Here is a 23,799-nt window from a genome sequence, read left to right on the forward strand (position 1 = left end):
CCCAAAATAGTGAAAGACACCCAGTATATCCAATTTTTTTAGTGGAAATGAAAAGACTGAACAAACATTAAAGTATGAATTTGCAGTTATGCATCACACCTAGAATTTTAGATTTGCTTCATGTAGTTGAAGAAAGATTGTCAATAAAACAGATTTTGACAGGAAATGTCTATTTTTGGGTGATATAGCCATGTCGTCCTGATGGAAGCTCTTCAAAGGCAGCTTCTACTTGGGATATTTCTGCGAATGATATACCAAAGAATTTTACCTAAGAAGTATCACAGGGTTCTATCCCCTAGAGTAAATATCCTGAGGGATATCGTGTATGAAACAGGGACGTGTTTAAAACGAGCCACGGCTATCCTTCCCTGAATAGAGTTACGGTAACCTTGTCTCAAAGGATATGGGATAGGATTGGATATATGGGCGAGAGAGCCGTTACAACTCTGATCCCAGTGTGCTGAAAACATGTTAGCTGGTTCGCCATTCCAGTAGCAGCCATCGCATGATGCGAGGCCTCATACTGAGAATTGGGAGGGGATGAAAAGTAACAGGCTGGTCCATCAGGACAACATGGCTATCTCACCCAAAAATGGATGTTTCCTATGTCAAAATTCATTTTTTTGGCTCGAGCCATGTTGTCCTGATGGAAGTGTACCAGAGAATTAACATTCTCAGTTCTGGCCAGGAGTTTTTATCCCATTTCAGTTCTTAGAACTCCCACTAATTATCTAAGGGAAGAGGTCCCATATAAATAGTGGGTCAGAATAGGTGTGTCCACACCTCCACATAGCAGTTGGGACACTAATCCTAAGCTATGAACAGTTTTAAGTAAGGTTTTGTAAATTGTAGAGGAACAAAAGAATCATCTGCACAGTCCCTCTCACTGTGAATAAAATCTTTGTTCAAAGTGATCTATCGGACCACTGTCAGAAAAAAAGAAGGGTTAAAAATAGAGGTATGTACATTACTCTTTTATTTGGTTAGTAAGTAAGGTTTTGTAAATTGTAGAGGAACAAAAGAATCATCTGCACAGTCCCTCTCACTGTGAATAAAATCTTTGTTCAAAGTGATCTATCGGACCACTGTCAGAAAAAAAGAAGGGTTAAAAATAGAGGTATGTACATTACTCTTTTATTTGGTTAGAGTAGGTCCATATAAAGGCAATGCAAAGGGTTATAATAATTTATTGTTTACAAAGATTCATAAATATAACAATAATTGTACATTGAATATGTGTAGAAAACAGTAGTTTTTAACCCCAGAATTATGTTATAAAGTAACATAATAACCTTTCATATAATAAAAGGAGAGTATTACCTTTGACTCTTCACTATATATGGTTTAACACACATTGCAAGTAAGAATAATATTCCACTTGGATTATGTAGACTGTAAAAGTCCCAATTATACAGTCCATAAGAGTCCACACACAACACCAAGAAGCTGTTTAATCACAGTACCAGCGACACCACAAAGTGTTTAATCTCTTCCAATTGATGCAAGTAATGTTTGAGAAGTAATGTTTGAAAAACAATTTTGAAGATTTCCATCCTGTGTAAGCCTGTAAGCCTTCAAAGGACATGTACTGGAAAAAGTTTAAGGAAGAGGGCAACTTTCCTAGGGTCATGACTCAATGGCATGCTATCAGGGGTCAGACTTTCTAATAAAATAAGTGAGTTTGAACCTTAGCTGTTTCAGAGATTAGATCCTGTTGTTTCCCCTTTAAAAAGTTGCCCACCCTTAAAGGCCCCACTCTTTAACAGGTAGACCTTAAGGCATTCCTTGGTCACAGAGAAGGGTCTTCTTTTAGTGGAACGAGCTTCCAGGGCCCCCAACATTTTGAGGGAAGTTCATTTTTAGTCAGGAATACAGGATCTGGGTAAGAATTTACCTCCCCGATTCTGAGAATTCAATGTGGCCATCATCCCTTGAAAGTGCCCCAATCTTGCTGACTCTAGCCCCAGAAGCCATAGCAAGTAAAAAGATTGACTTCTGATTAAGATCCATCAAAGAAGAAGTGTCGTTATCTGTGGAGGAGGCCAAGTGCAAGACTTTATTCATCGACCATGAGATGGCCTTGGGAGGAGCATTTAGTTTCAACTTAGCACAAGCCTACGGGATCTTATTGAATACCTCGCTATTTAGTTCAATATCGGAAGCATTAGCAATAGGTCTAGTTAGTGCCGATTTATATGAGGCAATAGTTGTAGAGGCTAAACCTTGTTCGTGTAATGAGATATAAAATGAAATACAGTACAGAAGTCTAATGTAATGGAAGAGAGCTGATGTACTTTAACGAAATCTACCCATTTTTTCATGGAAGACAAGCATTGCCATTTTGTCATAGCAGACTTGTATTCTTCTATAAAATCAATTCTTTCCTTCGCAAATCCGAACTTTCTTTTAGCCACTAGGGCAAGAAAATCATGAGCTGAAGGGTTTTCGTTATTCAGGAGGAAACGAAGACAGTCTTCCGTTGAACATCCTGGGACAGTAATGGGGATGGTAGAGGGATCTGGAGAGGTTTGAGTTCCAGAACAAGAGGGTACTAATTGCTTTTGGGCCAATTTGGGGTCACTAATGCTGCTGTCTCTTTGAAAGTCTGCAATTTGTTCAGGACTTTTATTAGAAGGTTGAACTGTAGAAAGAGGTAAATCTCAAACCGCTGGTTCCAATCCAGTGACATCGCATTCGTTCCTGATGCTTCCGGATCCAAGTTTGGTGCTACATCCCGGTGAGGCTTCTTGTTGGAGCTCGTCGCAAAGAAACCTTGCAGTTCTGGGACTTGCTCTTGGATGAAACAGAATGATTTTGTGTCTAGAGACCATTCTGTTTCCAGGGGACTTTGATCTTGACAGGGCATCCGTCGTCACATTGCGAACCCCTTCTAAGTGAACTGCTCAGAGATGCTAAGTTCTCCGCTATGTCAGGATGCTTGAAAACTTTAAATCAATCTCTGCTTTCCCAAAGTGAGAATGGCTAAAATCATATGGTTGTTCTGAGGAGACCTTGAGCCCTGTCTGTTGATGCAATGGACTAGTGTCTTGCTGTCAAGAACTAATTTAATGAGTGATTTTTTAAGTTTAGTCCTTTCACTTCAGAGTTAGAAACACTGGCATGGCTTCCAGAATGTTAATATGGAACTTCTGAAATGTGGTTGACCACTGACCCTGTATCTTCTAAGAAGGGAATGCAACCCACCCCCCCCCCACCCCGTTCTGAGGCGTCCGAGTGGATTGTCACGTCAGGAGGAGGATACTGTAGAGGGATGTGAGTTGACAACGGCTTGAGCTGTTTGCGCAGTAAAGCCAGGGTTTTGTGGCGAAGATTTCTTCGAGCATTTGATGCCTTTTCATCTCCAGATTCTGTTGGCATCCTTGAGTCTTGCTTTTAGGATTGGGTTTGTCACAGCAAAAGTTATCCTAAGACTCTTTCCTGTTAACGTCTGGTGATTACTTTCGATCGAAGTAAGCACCTGACCGAGTTTCCGATTTCCTTTCTCTTGCCTTGCGGTAAAGAAAGGATGTGTGACTTTAGATTCCAGTGAAGCCCTAGCCACTGGCATTTTTGAGTTGGAGATAACCTGGACTTTTCAAGGTTGAATTGAAAGCCCAGAGACTGTAGGACTTTCATGACTTCTTGAGCTGCTAGAAAACATTCTGAATTCGTTGTAGCCCAGACTAGCCAGTCTTCTAGGTATACCATCACCTGAAGGTCTTTTTTTCCTTAGTTGTTGGACAATGACCTCGACTAGCTTTGGGAAAACCCTTGGAGCTATACTGAGCCTGAAGGCCTTTCTTGCCAGTCTGAAACCAAGGTGGGGGAGAAGTGCCAAACTATCGGAAGATGACAATAGTCGACGGGAAGATATATGGAGACGGTGTAGGTCCCCTGGGGTAGTAGGGTATGTATTTGTGAGATAGTCAGCATCTGGAACTTGTCGTTCAGAATGCATTTGTTTAGTGGGGACAAGTTCAGAATGGTTTGAAGTGTGTTCGGATCTTTCTTTGGTACGCAGAATAGGAGTCCTTCCGGAGAAGATACTGTACATAATCCTCCAAGAATGGGGTTGTGGGTTGGAAGAACCTCTTGAATTCGAGTGTTTTCTGTTTCCATTTCCAGCCTAACCCCTTTGAGACTATGCTGTGAGCCCAAGGATAGAACTTCCATTGATCCTTGAAAAGATAGAGTCTTCTCCCTACCGGAAGCTCCTCGTTGTTTAGAAGGACCTGCCTCTTTAAACGCTTTGCCTCTACTTTCCTCTGCCACTAGCATTTTTGCCCTGAGCTCTGACCGGGCGAAATGTTGTAGTGTCTCTTTCATATACAGCGTTAAAGGCTGGAGACTGTGTTACATACTGCTGGGGTGCCGTGTACAGTCGGGGGGGGGGGGGGGGGGGGGGGACCGCAGCAGGACAGGTCTTCCTGCCTTGAAAGGGTCTCCTAGGCTTCTTGCCTTTAGGTTGAGGTCCTTCTCCTGGGGTGAATTTACTCATGGAGGACATACCCCACTTATGTATAAGGCTCTTCTCCTGAGTTGCTTTGTCCATCACTTCCTTGACCACCTTCCGAGGAAAGAGATACTTTCCCCAGATGTTCGAGTCCATCAACCTTTTAGGTTCATGCCGAATAGTGGCTGCAGCTAGGACGTGCTCTCTGCATGCTCTTCTGGCCAAAAAGAAAGCATGCAGATCCCCGTGGAAGGTAGCCAGATGAGTCTTTGCCAGGGTTGGGAAGAGATCCAATTTTGAATAGTTCCTAATCAGCATTTCCTAATAAGACTGGTGGGACAAAGAAGCCAATAGCCTCTCTTTGGCTTTGAATTCTGACTTTAATAAGAATTCAGGAATTCTAGGCAACCTTTCATTGAACTGTTTGCCTACAATGTCCCTATCCAGTTTTCCGACTGTAAAGGTGTGTTGGACATCTTCCCAACTGTCCGAGTCATAGGGAAGGACTAGAGAGACAGGTTTGCACTCTTCTAGCACTGGCATACCTTTGATTACTACCTTCGTCTGAGGCCCTAAACTTTTTGAGGCAAAGGGAAAGACAGTATCCTTGGGAGTACTAAAGGTGGCCTGTTTCCTGCCTAAGGCCGAAAGTTAAGTGTTGGTAAACTCGGCTGTCTTTAGCCTCTAACCAGTAATGTTTGAGCCTTGCTGTGGTCCAGGACAACGGCTTCTTTAGGGAAAGTATCCTCCCTCATGGATGCATCCAGAGTTCAGCCTTACGTAACAGTAAGGATAACTATCAATCGATGGGTATAATTCTAAGTCGGAGACAGGCTTAGATCCCATGCCTTCTCCAATGTGAAGGTAACCCTCTCTCAGAGCCATATTCTTTGCATAGCGCCAAGGATTCTTCACTAAGCAATCTGGAAGGCTCGACACTGGTGGAGCCTTGGACTTAGATGCCTGCTGGAAAGCCTCAATCTTTGCCTCTAAGGATGCTTGAGCTCTTTTATGTTTGGCATGGATATTTTCCATGAATGCCTTCATAAATGCCATAAACTCCAAGTGACCAGGGAACAAAGGTGTATTCGGAGTAGGAATGGGAGTAGAGGTGGAGGGAGAGGCAGCAGATACAGTAATGGGGGAGTGAGCCAAAGAAATACGAGACACTGTACTTACCTGATGGACATCCAGGGACTCATCAGAGGCTCACGTAGTCGGTAGGACTCTCTCTCTCTCTCTCTCTCTCACTCTCTGACGTCATGGAAGAAGTCGTCAACAACGACCTCCAGGCTCATCACCTGAAGTGCGTACCGTCGGTATCTGGTGACCAAAAGCAGCAGTCACCTCGGTCTTGGGAAAGAGAAGGTCCTTAACCCTTTTACCCCCAAAGGACGTACGGGTACGTCCCTCATAAGCCATCCCTTTACCCCCATGGACGTACGGGTACGTTTTCTATACTTATGCGTAGATAACAGGTCTTGGCAGGCCTTGTATTTTAAATACAACGCTTTACTGTTGTGATGTTGTTCCTTCGATATCTTGTCATCAATGTAACATGAATAAAAAGTTTCTCTGGGCCCCACAAGGGTCAAGATGGAATTTTAAATTTTCTTTGAAGAATCAGCTGATATTTCCTGTGTAGTAATTTTAGGTTGCATAGGCATTTACACAAATATTATGAAAATAGGGCACTGTTACCAGTGTAAGAGTGTGGTTTTGTTGTTCCTTCGACATCTTATCATCAATGTAATGTGAATAAAAAGTTCTCTGAGGCCCACAGGGGTCATGAATGACCTTTAAATTTTATGTAAAGGAAACAGCTGACCTTTTATGTGCATTTGCTTTAGATTTCATAGCTATTATTATCGAATAATTACGTAAAATGGTTCCGTTGCCATGGTAACACAATGTTTTCATTGTTTTATAATGCCCAGATCCCCACAGAGGTCAAGATGGACCTTTAAACTTTCTGTTATCAATCAGATTATTTTTCTTTGTATTTTTTGGGGTGTTTCATAGTCATTTATACAAATTTTACGAAAAATTATCATCATTACTCCTGCGTGACTATTGTTTGATTGTTCCTTGGATATCGTGTCAACAATGATGAATGAAAAGTTTCCCTGGGCTCCACTGGGGTCTTGATTGACCTATAAATTTTCTTTATAGATTCAGCTCATATTTCATATGCAGTTTGTTTAGGTTTCATAGCTATTTACACGAATAATTACTAAAAATGATTTCGTTACCATGGTAACGATGTGTTTACGTGTGCGCCATGGCGTAGGTGAGAAGTTCCCCGGACTGAGCGTAATGCTCTTTAAATCTCCGTGTCTCGGAATTTAAAGGTCCGAAAGCAGCTGATTTAAGTTGCCATGCGGTTTTTATGCTTATCATGATTGTTTTTGTATATTTTTTATTTCTATTTTGCCGAAACCTTTAGTATATTATTATATTCATCGCCGTTATGCTCATTCCCGCGCTCGGTCTGCATGAACAACGTGTTGGGTGGGTGACTGGGATGAGGTAAACAGAGCGAGTCTGCCAGGAAGTAATTAGTTCAGCTGTTGACTTTGTGAGAGAACCTTGGCTTTCGTGCATTATCCGTCAATTTTGCGCTTTTACAGCCTATTCTAATAAGTGATAGTGCTTTATAAATTTTTAGAATATTCCTCTTTATATGTGTGAAGGCATTTGTTGGATAAAATGCCCAAAGGTCAAGTAAGATCAGTGTATAAATAAAAAATTCCGTGAATGATGGCAGCTCAAGGCAAAAAATTACGACCGTTGTCTGGACATGGTAACTACGATTTGTAAGTTTTTCCAGAGGGTTGGTGATGTGTTTATGCATGTATGTTTTCATCTTATTTCAGGTATTCTATAGAAATACATATAGTATATATATATATATATATATATATATATACTGTATATATATATTCATTTGAAAATACGTCAATTTATTTTAGGCAGCCACTGTGCATATTTCAAACTGACTTTGCTGAGAGAGAGAGAGAAAGGGAGAGAGAGAGAGAGAGAGGGAGATTGCAAAAGTTTCTTTCTTTCGGTCATAACTAACCTATGCCTAGAGGAATTTTATTATTTTTTTTTTATTTTTGAAGAAAAATTTATTGAACTTTCTTATGACATGTGTGAAAATAAGGATAAAGCAATGTAAATAGTGGGTATCGTTAGATGAAGTTAGGCGATGACAAACTTTTTTTTTTCTTTTATCGTATACATTCCAATAAATCACAGAGAATTCTCATTACAGATACTTGAAAATTATACCATCTTATGGACAATTTATTCAGCTATAAAATGGTATCTAATAGTTTGTAGTTAGAAGAAATGAATAAGGAAAAAAAATAATAAAATGTGCAAAAACTGTAAACCCAAATTTCTTCACCGCAAGTAACGAGATTTAGGTTTTCAGTTTTTGCTCGTTTACTACTTTTTTTCCATGTTTCCTCTCTTCTAACTACAAATTCTTATATACCATTTTATAGCTGAATAAATTGTCTATAAGATGGTATAATTTTGAAGTCTCCTTGATGAGATTTCACTTTGCTGTATCGGAATGTATACAATAAAACATAAAACATTTCGTCATCGCCTAACTTCACCTAACGATAGCCACTATTTAGATGACTTTATCCTTATTTTCGCATATGTCATTAGAAAGTTCAATGAATTTACTTCAAAATAAAAAACAAAACAAAAAAATTACTCTAAATATAGGTTACGTATGATCGATAGAAAGAAACTTTTGCAATCTCCGATTTTCGTTACTTGCGCTAAGGAAATTTAGGTTTACAATTGTTGTGGGTATACTATTTTTTTTTCATGTTTTCCTTCTTTTAACTACAAACAATTATATACCATTTTATAGCTGAATAAATTTTCTATAAGATGGTATGGTTTTAAGGTTTCTGTGATGAGACCCCTCTGTGCTTTATCGGAATGTATACGAAAGAAGATAAAAAATTTCGTCATCGCCTAACTTAATCTAACAATAGCGACTATTTATATTATTTTCTTTATACTTTTGATAACTTTATTGAAAACTTCAATCTTTTTCCAAAAGAATGAGACCAATCTGACCTCTCTAAGATGAAAATTGAGGCTGTGGGCGCGATTTAAAAAAAATAAGTCGAAAAGCCCTTCAAAACTGAAAACGCCTGGGGCTTAAGGCACGGAAATTTCCAAGAACCCCGGGGGTTAAAGGGTTAAGTTCCATTGAAGTAAGGGTAGGGGCACCTTGTTGAGAGCTGCTCTAGAAGCTTCTCACCCAATGACGAATGGTCTTCTGAGTCCGCGCTTTCTAGTCCTGGGAGACGGTTGCGTGGAAACCAGTATATATCAGGTTCTTGCACACGCTGCAGTTAGTAGGTTCCCAAATGGTAAAGGAACCCTTGGAAACATAGCACTCCTCATGCTTCTAGCAAGTCTTGTGGTCACAAGGCAACTTCACCCGCCTGGTGGAGGTTACAGTAGTACACTCCATGTCTTCAGCGATGAGGAAGAAGCAGAAGCATCCATGGTCTCAGAATCACTAAGAAAACTTGAAAATAAGCAAAAAACTCCCAAAGCAAATCTGTAAAGATGGCGTTGCTAGAAGGAATGGAAAACCAGCGAACATATTCTCAGCACTCTGGGATCAGAGTTGTAACAACTCTCGCCCATGTATCAATCCTATCCTTTGTCCTTCGAGATAAGGTTAACTCTATTCGGAAAAGGATGGCCGTGGCTTGTTTTAAACACGTCCTGTTTCATACACAATATCTCTCGGGATATTTGCTCCAGGGGATAGAACCCTGTGATACGTTTTACGTAAAATTCTCTGCTATATCACTCGCAGAAATATCCCAAGTAGAAGCTGCCTTTGAGGAACTTCCATCAGGATGACATGACTCGAGCTCTCTCGGGATATTTGCTCCAGGGGATAGAACCCTGTGATACTTCTTATGTAAAATTCTCTGGTATATCACTCGCAGAAATATCCCAAGTAGAAGCTGCCTTTGAGGAACTTCCATCAGGATGACATGACTCGAGCTCAAAAAAAGATTTGTGGGGAGAAAACTGCACATTTCGATGTCTAACCAGCCTTGTGCTTAATCTGCACATTTCTTTTTGCTAAGTCTACATATTTCAATAAAATTTATTTCTTCACATTTTTAATTCTAGTAGCTTTTGTTATTTGAAAAATTAAAGTAATACCCGAAATCTTGGCTGTCTAATGTGTTAGCCCACAGGTCTTCCTTCAACTGGCTTCTTGTGTTGTTTTAATATGAGCTTTAATGTTTGATTATCTTTTCATTTTCTCCTCGATTTTTTCCCACATCTTGATTTAGCTCTTTAAGTTGGTTTATTTTTTGATAACTTATTTGGGTAACTTGAAGTACATTTCAAGATTACTTGCTTTTCTTTTTATAGATGTGTGAAGGTTTTCAACATTACCTTTCAGCACCAGCAGTTTCATCTGCAAACGTATGATGGCAAGTAGTAGCTTTAGATCTTCAGTGTTTACAGAGTACCGAAGTAATTTTCTAAGAATTTCCAATACCATAATAGAAGATTAGACACATTTATCATAAGCAATATACTGTATACCAGTATTAAATGATGTTTCTGTAAATTCAGGTCCAATTGATCTTTTGCCTGGCACTATATACTCTACAGCAATAAAAAAAAAATCTTTCGTTGTACCTCCTCACTTATTGTTATAAATAGTACCTTGTGTTTAGAATTTTCCTAAAGATAGTATTATCATACACATTTTCCCCTTGCTTTTAGAATAGAATAAAAACCTGATGAAAATTTAATAAATATTAGGTAACTTTAGGTTACATTATATTTATGTATATTCCATTACTATTATATGTTAGTTTAGCGAAACGTCTGATAGGGGCCATTGAAAATTATCGTCCTAGGTTAGTATAGTGAGATTTCTTATAGGGTTCCCCTAAAATAATTTAAGAAAAAAAGAGAAAAGTTTGAGGAGAAAATGCAAAACTCATGTAGTATGGGTTAAAGGGACACAGAAAAGCTACTTTAGTACCAGTTATTGTGTACCACATGAGGCACACTGTAATAATGCTCGAAACAAAACGTTGAATAATAACTATTTTATCTATTATCCCTTTGGTAACCTCTTTGACAGGTATCCTCTGGAAACAGTGATGATTTGATATTATAAATGGTAGTCTCTCCAACAATTGCAATTAAAGTCAGTTATTGAGTCACCATCATAAAACTACACGATTATGTACCAGTGTAAAAAAGTACTGTTAGCAGTTTTTCCATGAGCATTCCTGCACTTAAAATCAATGACAAGAAATCCACCACCTTGACATCATCACTTAGGTTCTAAGGTTTTCTGAAAAAAAAAAATTAAAAGAATATAGGAAAATATACTCTTAAAGAAATCTAATGAGGAAATATAATACAGATGCTGCATGAATTTTCAAAAATTTAGTTATTATAACCTGATCCCTTCAGCAGTACTTGAACACTTATGCAAAGATGCAGCTGGTTTATTACAGGTTATTCTTAGTCAATCAAATATCTTTATAGAAGTTCCTGTGATTGCTCTATGTCTGGGTGGTAACCCATCCACCAATAACTGAAGTGAAAAAAAGGGAGGCCCAGACTAACAAGAATGTTAACAAGGTACCTTTATTTTTGTATATAAATAAAATTTCTTTTTCACAAGATTCTTGGGTATAGAATATATTTTTATAAAATTATACTCATATCAGTGGGGTTGTATCTGTTGCTCGTCATACTTTACAATCACATTTTGATTCCTTAAAATTAACTGAAAGACCTGTACCATTAACACAGTAATGTTGATATCGCAGCCAATACAAGTAATGATATATTATTTTACTTTTGACAAATCAAGTTTCTGTGGAAAAAGTGAGAATAAATGATATTGTAGTTATCGTCATAAGGTAAATGCCAACTGGACTCCTGGCTAGTGCAGTGGTAATGCATTTGCATAGTATTCGTGTGGCAACAGATCAATCCCAGACCTGGACCGTAAGTTTAAGCTGTGTACTGGGAAAGATACTTCTGTAGTTGGGCAGCACAGTGGCGGGTTGGGCTTGCCTGATTGACGTTCTTATCCGTATCTCTTCGGATGATACTGGAACTGAAACCAGACTCCTTTACCTTCACTGTTCCCTTCAAGTTAGATGTGGAATTAGTTCTCTCCACTCACTCCTGCCATGTACTCCCATCAGGTCTAGGTTTTTCCCTTTTCCCACAATTTCATGGGCATTCCTGAAGGTCTTCCGTCATTTTACCAACTGTTAATCATCCTTCTCATCATGTTTCGAAGCTCCCAGATGTGTTCTCAGCCTGTTTCAAGCTTCTGGATACTACATTTGTCTGCCAAATCCTCAGTTGTTGCAATGGGACCTTTCCACCCTACTTTAGCCCTGAATCTTATAATTCTAAGGTCTCTCATTATCAAATTTTCTTAATTTTTTCTTGTTAGTGCCAATGTTTCTTTCACATGTCTGTCTTTTTAAATTAGATATTTTCATCTACCGTTAGTTTGACATTATCTCTCCATTTCAATCATGCTGCAGCTCCTGACTTTCTTGGTGGTCTCTCAGCTCTTGCTTCACTTCCAGTGTGTGTCAAATGTACCAGAATTAATCTGTCTCTTCTAAGACCTGTTCATCTATTGCAACAGGATTCTCAACCTGTCTGTTTTCCCCATTTAAACTTATACATTTTCAGTACAAAAACTCTTACTCCATGTAGATTTTGTGATCTAGAACATCTCCGGTACCACCGCCTGTTATATTCTGTTATTAGTACAGCATTCACCAGACACCTTATCCACAACAATCATGTGATGATCATTCTCATGACAAATTTTCCATTTCCTTCCTTTCCAATGAACATTATTTTTGTTTTGCTTATGTGGGTTTTCACTCTGCTCCATTTCACTCTTAATTTTTAAATATCACCAGCACCCCATTCCTTAGTTTCTTCTGATAACACTAGGTCCTTGCCATAAAGCAACTCCTAGTGGCCCATTTCTTGCTCTCATTTGAGGCTTCCTCCATTATTGTCATAAACAGCAAAGGGCTCGGCACTAATTCTTCATAGACCAACATTGATCCCAAACTCTTTTGATATCCCTACCACTCACATAATTCCAGATCTGGTGTTATGGTAGAGTACCATCTCTATCTTCATTAAGTCCATCTAGTTATTTGTTTCGGTTATCGGTCAAAGGCCTTATCATGATCAACAAGTATGCCCGTTAATCTCTTCCCCTTTGAGATGTACTCATCATGTAAGTGTCTCCTTGTAAAGATGGTTTTTATTGTTAATGTCTCTACCCCTAAGGAAAATTAACAATTGTTCTCAACACCATATCATAGTAATGTTTTTATAGCATAACTAATTAGGAATTATTTCTCATCAATTTCCATACTATACTTCAGCATCTTTGCTTTTGTATACTATCACATTAATACTTTTCCCACTATTCCAATAATTTCTTTTTCTTTTCCAACCTCTTACCATAGTCAATATTAAGATTAAACTCTGGAAACCAAAACGGCCTTGAGATTTGAGTAATATACTAAAGCCCATGCTATTTAAAGGTAACACATGAGTTTCAGAGGAAGGGGAAAAATCATTGCATTGTTACACAATGGCCTAGAGATCAATCATTAACACATGATCAGCACCCAAGCAAGGATCAGGGAAGATCAAGAAATTACTGATGATGACCGGTCAGATAGACATGTGAAACCTCACCCCACATCAATTCACTAACAATTGTCCCTAGAGAATGTACAGTCGTGATTTTACCAGTGGGATCTTTCGAGTAGTGAGCAGAACTTGAATTCTGGATGCGCAGATTGTAAATCTCCATTTTCACAAGGCCACCACAAAGTTGTGATTTCATCTCGTGTTTGTTCATTTTTCTATTTCACCTTGACTATTTTTTAAAAGTAGTATTTAGGGTTTCTATTCTTTTGACCATTCTTATCATCTCTATTGATGACTTATCTAAAGCCTATCTTTGGCTTTCACTTTCAAATATAATTTGCTTTTCATTTCTTTTCAGCTAGTTGTTGTCTATCATTCACAACAAGAAATGCAGTTTCTAATCCTACCCTCTTTGATTTCAAAAGAATATCTGACTGACGATCTCATATGTTAGGTAGGAAAAATTAGCTTTCACAGTACTTTTTCTTGTGTCAATTCTCCCATCTAATTCTTTGAATGACTGATTCGAATTTCTTTCAACTTACCACCTCTTAACATTTAAGATTTTCAAGCTGCAGTAAGTTAAACCATTTTATAAGTGCAAACAAGATGTATCCAATTTACACTTCTGCATAGTCCGATGTCAAAATATATGTTAATGAAATAACCTTAATTTTTTATACTTTCTAATAAATATCTTAATACTGGGAGCACACATTCACGTATTTTGGTCCCATAAGCTGAAATTGCCCCCTTTATTGCTCTGTCGAGGAGAGTATAGGCATCTGACGGGAACCATTGCCATGCCAGTCTTTTGTATGTGCGTTTGCGTTTACATTTGACGTACACATGTTCCCATGATCAGCCGGTTTGTCATGTGAATATGTACATCACTATGCAGTCGAATGTTGGTCCACCCGGTCATACCCAACACAGTTTAACATGTGTTGTTTTTAGTTATAGTAAAGGAAAAAATAATTTTCTAATTGCCTTTCCAATAAATATCTGGTCTCATTAATCCATAAGCTGTAATGATCATTGTAAATAATTTTGACTTGATAATTTTCAATTGGACATGTCCTTAGTGTTTCAATATTACTAAAACTATCTTCTAAAACTTCATATTACTTACAAAGAATGAAATTTCTCTCTCTCTCTCTCTCTCTCTCTCTCTCTCTCTCTCTCTCTCTCTCTCTCTCTCTCTCTCTGTGTGCTATGCACAAAAGGCCCCAAGATATGGATGCCTTTCAACCCAAATATGCACATTTAGAGTCCAACTACAAAGAATGCATCTATAATACCAGGGGTTGTTGCAGATATGGGGATAATTGCAGGTATACACACAAAAATAAATATGAAGGCGAAAGAGCAAATATAATAGAAAAGTTGGATTTTTTAATGGCAGAATTCCTAGAAATGAAGAAAAGAACATCATATCAGAACAGGAAGGAAGCATGGGAAAATCCATATTACCAATATTAAATAATGGGGATGAAACACAAACCATAATAGTGATGAATGCACAGGGTTTAGTCACGAGTAACTCTAAAAGGAAAATAGAGTTCTTAGAAGAACTAACCCAAATTGAAAAAATAGATATATTAAATATAAGTGAAACATGGTATTCCCAAGAGACTGGCAGTGATGACCAGATAAAGGGTTTCCAAACATATAGATCAGACAGAACAAATAGTAATCAAGGGGGAACCGCAATATATGGAAGAGACATAAATCAAGGAAAAGTCTGTGAAAAATACAGCAACACAGAATGTGAATTGATTGCGGTAGAATTTGAATTTGAAAAACTAGTGAATATTGTAGTTTACAGACCCCAAATACTAAGGAGTTTGACATAATAATCGAAAAAAATAGATGATATATGTAGAAACCATAAAGATGGGAATATACTCCTATCCGGAGATTTTAACTTTACTCCCGTGGATTGGAAAGAACGGATAGAAGAAAGTGGTTGTATATATACATATAAAAAAGAGAGTTATAGTAGCGCAGAAAATAAGAGGCAATTTGAAAAGCTTCAAGATATGCTATTAGAACATAATATACAACAAATAAACCACATTCCAACAAGAAAGGAAAATGTCCTAGATCTAGCATTTGTGAATGAGGTGAATTATGTTAAAGAAATAGTGTATAACACGGGAATTTCAGACCACAATGTCATAGAATTAATAGTCCATTCCAAAGCAAGTGATCGTAGAGATAATCAAAGCACAAAACGTTGGGAAGGATATGGAAAATATAATTTTTACAATAAGAATATAAGATGGTCAGAAATAAATAAAGAACTGAACAAAGAATGGAAAAATGTATTCGTAAGTGATAATATACAGGTAAATACGGACATACTATACAAAATGCTGGAGAAAATTGTTGAAAAATATGTACCGAAAAAAAACAATAAACAAAAGACATGCATACCAAGAGGCAGAAGGATCTTATTTCAGAAAATTAGAAAGTGGAAGAAAATCTTCCAAAAGAAAAAAATGTGTGGAAAATGATGGAAATAAAATGTAAGATAGAAAATGCAGACCCAAAGATTATACAGTCAAAAGAAAATTAAAAAAGGGACTTAGAAGAAAGGACACTTCAAAATATAAAAAAAAAAAAAACAAAGTACTTTACTCCTAAGCAAAAAAGATGAATAAAGGGAGATAAGAAATGGGCCCTCTAAGAATTGAAAGACGCTTAACGAATGAAATAAAGGAAATATGCAACATATTAGCAGAAAAATATAAGAGTGAGTTCACGCCAAGAATTGCGAATGAGAATAATGAAACAAATGAGAGAAGGAAATGTTGAATATCTAACGGATATAGATATTAATGAAGCAGATATTGTCAAGGCTATAAGCGAAATTAAAAATGGATCGGCAGCCGGACCAGATGGAGTTCCAGCGATTTTGTTAAAAAAACTGCACACACTATCGCGAAGCCGCTTGCAATGCTGCTAAGACGAAGTGTAGATATGAGAGATATATGTTAAACATAAATTAGCTTATATAACCCCTATTTTCAAAAGTGGATCAAGACTAGAGGCAAACAATTATAGACCTGTTAGTCTAACATCATATATTATGAAAGTGTATGAGAGGGTAATAAAAAAGAAAATAATGAATCATTTGGTTAGAAATAATTTATTTAATATAGGTCAACACGGTTTTGTGCCCGGAAAAAGTACACAAACCCAACTGATAGCACACTATGAAAACATATACAAAAATATGATACATGAAAAAGACAGATGTGATCTATCTAGATTTTGCAAAAGTCTTTGACAAGGTAGACCATAATATATTAGAGAAAAAAATGAGAAAGCACAATATTGTGGGAAAGATAGGAAAATGGGTAAAAGAATTCCTGCAAAACAGAAAACAGATGGTGGTTGCAATGACGAGAAATCAGATGAAGCTCAGGTAATATCTGGCGTGCCCCAAGGTACGGTATTAGCTGCACTGTTGTTTGTTATTAAGATCTCAGACATAGACTGTGATGTTAAAAACTCTGTAGTGAGAAGGTTCGCCGATGACACAAGAATAAGTAGAGAAATTACTTGTGATGAAGATAGGAACTCACTACAAAGAGATCTAAACAAAATATATGAATGGGCAGGGATAAATAGGATGGTATTTAACTCTGATAAATTCGAATCAATAAATTATGGAAACAGAGAAGGAATGGTATATGCATACAAGGGACCTAATAACGAGACAATCACAAACAAGGAAGCAATTAAAGACCTTGGTGTAATGTTAAATAGGAATATGTTATGCAATGACCAAATAGCAACACTGATGGCTAAATGTAAAGCAAAAATGGGAATGTTATTCAGACACTTTAAAACAAGAAAAGCTGAACACATGATTATGCTTTACAAAACTTATGTACGTAGTTAATTCATCCCAGAACTCATTCCACTCTTCTTCACTTTTCTCACTACCTGGCCCATACGCACTGACAAACGCCCAACATTCCCTACCCAACCTAACCCTTACCCACATTAACCTAGATGATATCTCCTTCCATTCCACTACTTTACCTGTCATCCATTCACTCAGCAATAAAGCCACACCCTCTCTCGCTCTTCCCCTTTCAATCCCAGACACTACCAGACATTTCACCAAACATCACTTCACCCTTTCCTTTTATCTTCGTCTCACACAAGGCCAATACATCCATCCTTCTATTCCTAAACATACTTCCAATTTCACATCTTTTACTCTCTATCGTACTACATCCACGCACATTCAAACACCCCAAAACTAGAGTGCGGGGAGCAGTCACTCTCCCCCCAGCTCCATCTCTTTGTCGATGTCTCACAGGATGTAGATACAGGAGAGAAGGTGAGACAAACAGTCCTCCTGTTGCAAGGATTGCATCGCAAGCAGGATTCTTGCTCATCTGTAGGTCTTAGATTGCCATTGAAAGAGGGCATCTAACCGCCGAAACCGTACAGAGTACGGCCTTGGCGTTTGAGGGCGTAGACGACATCCATGGCAGTGACAGTCTTCCTCTTGGCATGCTCGGTGTAGGTGACAGCATCCCTGATGACATTTTCGAGGAATACCTTCAGAACACCACGGGTTTCTTCGTAGATGAGTCCAGAGATACGTTTGACACCACCTCTGCAGGCCAGACGACGAATGGCAGGCTTTGTGATACCCTGGATATTATCACGAGGTGTGTAGAAGGACTGGGTAGAAGGAATTATATAGTTGTCATGGGTGACTTAAATGCTAGAGTTGGCGCTGGAGAGGTAGAAGGTGTCATTGGGAAGTATGGCGTACCAGGTGAAAATGAGAGTGGTGAGAAACTGGTAGATATGTGTGTTGAGCAAGAGATGGTGATAAGTAATAGCTTTTTCAAAAAGAAAGATAAAAATAAGTATACATGGGTAAGAGTGGCAAATGGAAGAGTAGTAGATAGGGCATTAATGGATTATGTGTTGATAACTAAAAGAATGTTTGGAAGATTGAAAGACGTGCACGTGTTTAGGGGTATGGCTAACGGCATGTCTGATCATTTTTTGGTGGAAGGAAAATTAGTTGTAGCAAATGAATGGGGGAATAGAGTAGGTGGATGTAAAAGTGAGGTAGTGAGGGTTGAAGAGCTAATAAAACCGGGGGTAAAAAGTAAATATCAGGAAAGGTTGAAAATTATATATGACGAAATGAAAGTAAGAGAAACTGGCAATTTAGAGGAGGAGTGGAAGTTAGTAAAAGAAAATTTTGTTGGGATTGCAAGTGATGTGTGTGGAAAGAAGGTTGTTGGAGGCAGCATGAGGAAGGGCAGTGAATGGTGGAATGAAGGAGTGAAGGTAAAAGTGGAAGAGAAAATGAGGGCTTTTGAAGAATGGCTGCAGAGTAATAGTGTAGAGAAGTATGAAAAATATTAAGAGAAAAATGTGGAAGTATAGTGCAAGGTACGTGAGGCAAAGAGGGCAGCTGACCTGAGGTGGGGTCAGGGATTGGGTCTTTCATATGAAGAGAATAAGAAGAAGTTTTGGAAAGAAGTGAAGAGAGTAAGGAAGGCTGGCTCAAGAATTGAAGAGACAGTGAAAGATGGAAATGGAAGGTTGTTAAAAGGAGAGGAGGCAAGGAAAAGATGGGCGGAATATTTTGAAAGTTTACTGAATGTTGAGGATAATAGGGAGGTAGATATAATTGCTGTTGCAGGTGTTGAGGTGCCAGTGATGGGAGATGAGAATGAGAGAGAGATTACAATAGATGAAGTGAGGAGAGCACTAGATGAAACGAGAGTAGGAAAAGCATCTGGTATGGATGGTGTGAGAGCTGAGATGTTGAAGGAGGGGGGTGTGACTGTACTTGAATGGTTGGTGAGATTGTTTAATATGTGTTTTGTGTTGTCAATGGTACCAGTAGATTGGGTTTGTGCATGTATTGTACCACTATATAAGGGTAAGGGAGATGTGCATGAGTGTTGTAATTCAAGAGGTATTAGTTTGTTAAGCGTATGGTAGAGTAATGATTAATAGGATCAAGGATAAAACAGAGAATGCAATCTTAGAAATACAGGGTGGGTTTAGAAGAGGTAGGGGTTGTATGAATCAGATTTTTACAGTTAGGCAGATAGCAAAAGGTAAGGTGGTGTATGTTGCGTTCATGGATCTGGAGAAAGCATATGATAGAGTTGATAGGGAAGCAATGTGGAATGTAATGAGGTTATATGGAGTTGGTGGAAGGTTGTTGCAAGCAGTGAAAAGTTTCTACAAAGGTAGTAAAGCATGTGTTAGGATAGGAAATGAAGTGAGTGATTGGTTTCCGGTGAGAGTGGGGCTGAGACAGGGATGTGTGATGTCGCCGTGGTTGTTTAACTTGTATGTTGATGGAGTGGTGAGAGAGGTGAATGCTCGAGTGCTTGGACGAGGATTAAAACTGGTAGACGAGAATGACCACGAATGGGAGGTAAATCAGTTGTTGTTTGCGGATGATACTGTACTGGTTGCAGACACAGAAGAGAAGCTTGGACGATTAGTAACAGAATTTGGAAGAGTGTGTGAGAGAAGGAAGTTGAGAGTTAATGTGGGTAAGAGTAAGGTTATGAGATGTACGAGAAGGGAAGGTGGTGCAAGGTTGAATGTCATGTTGAATGGAGAGTTACTTGAGGAGGTGGATCAGTTTAAGTACTTGGGGTCTGTTGTTGCAGCAAATGGTGGAGTGGAAGCAGATGTACGTCAGAGAGTGAATGAAGGTTGCAAAGTGTTGGGGGCAGTTAAGGGAGTAGTAAAAAATAGAGGGTTGGGCATGAAAGTAAAGAGAGTTCTTTATGAGAAAGTGATTGTACCAACTGTGATGTATGGATCAGAGTTGTGGGGAATGAAAGTGATGGAGAGACAGAAATTGAATGTGTTCGAGATGAAGTGTCTAAGGAGTATGGCTGGTGTATCTCGAGTAGATAGGGTTAGGAACGAAGTGGTGAGGGTGAGAACGGGTGTAAAAAATGAGTTAGCAGCTAGAGTGGATATGAATGTGTTGAGGTGGTTTGGCCATGTTGAGAGAATGGAAAATGGCTGTCTGCTAAAGAAGGTGATGAATGCAAGAGTTGATGGGAGAAGTACGAGAGGAAGGCCAAGGTTTGGGTGGATGGATGGAGTGAAGGAAGCTCTGGGTGATAGGAGGACAGATGTGAGCGAGGCAAGAGAGCGTGCTAGAAATAGGAATGAATGGCGAGCGATTGTGACGCAGTTCCGGTAGGCCCTGCTGCTGCCTCCGATGCCTTAGATGACCGCGGAGGTAGCAGCAGTAGGGGATTCAGCATTATGAAGCTTCATCTGTGGTGGATAATGTGGGAGGGTGGGCTGTGACACCCTAGCAGTACCAGCTGAACTCGGTTGAGTCCCTTGTTAGGCTGGGAGGAACGTAGAGAGTAGAGGTCCCCTTTTTGTTTTTGTTTCTTTGTTGATGTCGGCTACCCCCCAAAATTGGGGGAAGTGCCTTGGTATATGTATGTATGTATGTACGTAGTACCCTTGAGTACTGCAATGTGATATGGTACCCACACTACCAAAAGGATATTGCACAAATAGAAATTGTACAAAGGTCCTATACTGCTAGAATAGAAGAAGTTAAGGACCTTGACTACTGGGAAAGACTGCAATTTTTAAAACTATACAGTCTAGAAAGGAGAAGAGAACGCTAAATGATAATACAAGCATGGAAGCAAATAGAAGGAATTACTGAAAACATCATGGAGCTAAAAATATCAGAAAGAGCAAGCCAAGGTAGATTAATAGTGCCAAAAAATATACCAGGAAAACTAAGGAAGGCACACAGGACATTAATCCACTACGCACCAGCATCGATAATGCAGCGACTATTTAATGCGCTGCCAGCTCATCTAAGAAACATATCAGTAGTGAGCGTAGATGTGTTTAAGAATAAGCTCGATAAATACCTAAGATGCATCCCAGACCATCCAAGACTGGAAGATGCATTAGCAACTCTGGTGGATATACGAGGTGCCTCACACTGAGGGACCTGGGGGAACCCAAACATAGAATAAGGCAATAAGGTAAGGCTCTCTCTCATAGAATAAGGCAATAAGGTAAGGCTCTCTCTCTCTCTCTCTCTCTCTCTCTCTCTCTCTCTCTCTCTCTCTCTCTCTCTCTCTCTCTCTCTCTCTCTCTCTCTCTATATATATATATATATATATATATATATATATATGTGTGTGTGTGTGTGTGTGTATATATATATTTGAGGGGGAGCACCCTCCACTGCATTAATTATGACAAATGTAGCACTCAGCCTACTAAAGGTTGGGTACCACTAATTTAGGTGATGAGGAGGTTGAAGTAAGTCCCAGCTGAATAAGTGATTACCAGAGAAAGTTTAGTTGTGGAGTAGTAAATAACGCTGCAGGATTTTCAAACCAAAAGCAAGGAAAGAGAGGACTTAGCATATTTATATTTGCAATAGTTTCTCAGAAACATTATAAAAATTCTCAATGAAATTAGCCAGTCTAAGTTTAAGAAGTGTTGAGCAGTTGTAACAAAATCAGGAGATGCTCTAACGGTTGTTGACTGCATTAGCTGTACATAGATGCTAAGGTTATAACTCTTGGACTTTGCCTAAAATAAATGAAGGCCATAGGGATTCAGATTCTAAATCTGAATTGGAATAATTCTCTTGATAGACCAAGTTCAGGCCAGGGGAGATACTTGGAATCCTTTAGCATGCAATGGAGGGAGGGGGGTGGAGGAAGCAGCTTCAAATGTAGGTCAAGGTGAAGGAGAGAAAAAGGTAACTCCAGGATTAGGCCGTACAATAGAAATTTCAAGAAGAATGACAGAAGAGCCATCCAAAAGGGTAAAAAGATGAGGCTCTTGTAAATCATGTTGAATGGGATGAAGAAAGGAATTAAGAGATTTCACCATATCTGCCCCTAAAATATTTCGCATTCGTCTATGCTGGGCTTCATGTACAGTATATGATGATGATGTAAAATGAAAATTAGTTTTTTAAAAATGCTAGTGCACACCTGGTGGCAAGATACAAACTAGCTCTGACTAGTAAAAGCTTTTATAACAAAATTTTCTTTATTTTCTGAAGTTTAGATGTCTTTGAGGTATGGAAGAATTAAAAGATTAAACGAAAAAGGGGCTTGGGTTAGATTTTTCACCATTCGTATCTATCTTAAGCTTTAAATTCAATATTTCTCTACACATCTCTCACTTAACATTTCATAGTTCTCAGCCATGTAGGCCTGGGTCTTTCAACTCTTCTAGCGCCTTGTGGAGCCCAGTTAAACATTTGTTGAAACCAATCTCTCTTGGGGAGTGCGAAGAGCATACCCAAACTATCTCCGTCTACCACTCACCATGATATCATCCATATATGGCACTCAAGTAATCTCTCTTATAGTTTCATTTCTTATCCTGTCATGCCATTCAACTCCCAATATTCTTCTGAGGCCTTTGTTCTCAAATCTGCTAAATCTGTTGGAGATTGTTTCATTGCCATACCACAACTCATGTCCATACAGTAACACAGATCTCACTAAACTCGATTATAGTCTGATTTTTATATGTAATTTCAGTCGATTTGATTTCCAAATTTTATTTAACCTAGCTATTGTCTGGTTTGCTTTTTTTTAATCTTTCATTAAACTCAAATTCTAATGTCCCTGTCTGGGAGATCTAGTTCTCAAATGCTTAAAGGATTCTACCTCATTAATCTTTTCTCCTTCCCATATTTCATCTTCCATTACATATTCCGTTCTCATCATATCTGTCTCTCTTTTATTAATATTGAACTCAACCCTGTGTGATAATTCATGTATTCTGGTGTGCAAGCATCGCAAATCCTGTTGGTGTTCTGCTAATAAGGACAGCATCATCAGCATATTTTAGGTCTGCTAATTTCCTATTACCAATCCCGTCCAATCCTTCTCCACCATCTCCAACTGTTCTGTGCATTACAAAATCCATTAGGAAGATAAGGCTCTCTCTCTCTCTCTCTCTCTCTCTCTCTCTCTCTATATATATATATATATATATATGTATATATATATATATATATATATATATATATATAATCTCTCATAGTTTCATTTCTTATCCTGTCATGCCATTCAACTCCCAATATTCTTCTGAGGCCTTTGTTCTCAAATCTGCTAAATCTGTTGGAGATTGTTTCATTGCCATACCACAACTCATGTCCATACAGTAACACAGATCTCACTAAACTCGATTATAGTCTGATTTTTATATGTAATTTCAGTCGATTTGATTTCCAAATTTTATTTAACCTAGCTATTGTTTGGTTTGCTTTTTTTTAATCTTTCATTAAACTCAAATTCTAATGTCCCTGTCTGGGAGATCTAGTTCTCAAATGCTTAAAGGATTCTACCTCATTAATCTTTTCTCCTTCCCATATTTCATCTTCCATTACATATTCCGTTCTCATCATATCTGTCTCTCTTTTATTAATATTGAACTCAACCCTGTGTGATAATTCATGTATTCTGGTGTGCAAGCATCGCAAATCCTATTGGTGTTCTGCTAATAAGGACAGCATCATCAGCATATTTTAGGTCTGCTAATTTCCTATTACCAATCCCGTC

General features: G+C 38.4%; 1 protein-coding gene and 1 long non-coding RNA gene across 4 annotated transcripts in view; one reads left to right on the plus strand and one right to left on the minus strand.

Annotated features, from left to right (window-relative positions):
- The window catches only part of LOC137616410 (uncharacterized), a 351,177-nt gene extending 337,363 nt beyond the window's left edge, over positions 1-13,814 (plus strand). The window contains exon 4 of the long non-coding RNA XR_011039426.1: positions 13,557-13,814. This is a non-coding gene — a long non-coding RNA (uncharacterized lncRNA). The remainder of the gene's footprint in view (positions 1-13,556) is intronic.
- The window catches only part of LOC137616409 (broad-complex core protein isoforms 1/2/3/4/5-like), a 454,908-nt gene that overhangs the window by 153,068 nt on the left and 278,041 nt on the right, over positions 1-23,799 (minus strand). The window lies entirely within an intron of this gene.

The sequence above is a fragment of the Palaemon carinicauda genome, chromosome 22 (assembly GCF_036898095.1).
Source record: "Palaemon carinicauda isolate YSFRI2023 chromosome 22, ASM3689809v2, whole genome shotgun sequence".
Lineage (NCBI taxonomy): Eukaryota > Metazoa > Arthropoda > Malacostraca > Decapoda > Palaemonidae > Palaemon > Palaemon carinicauda.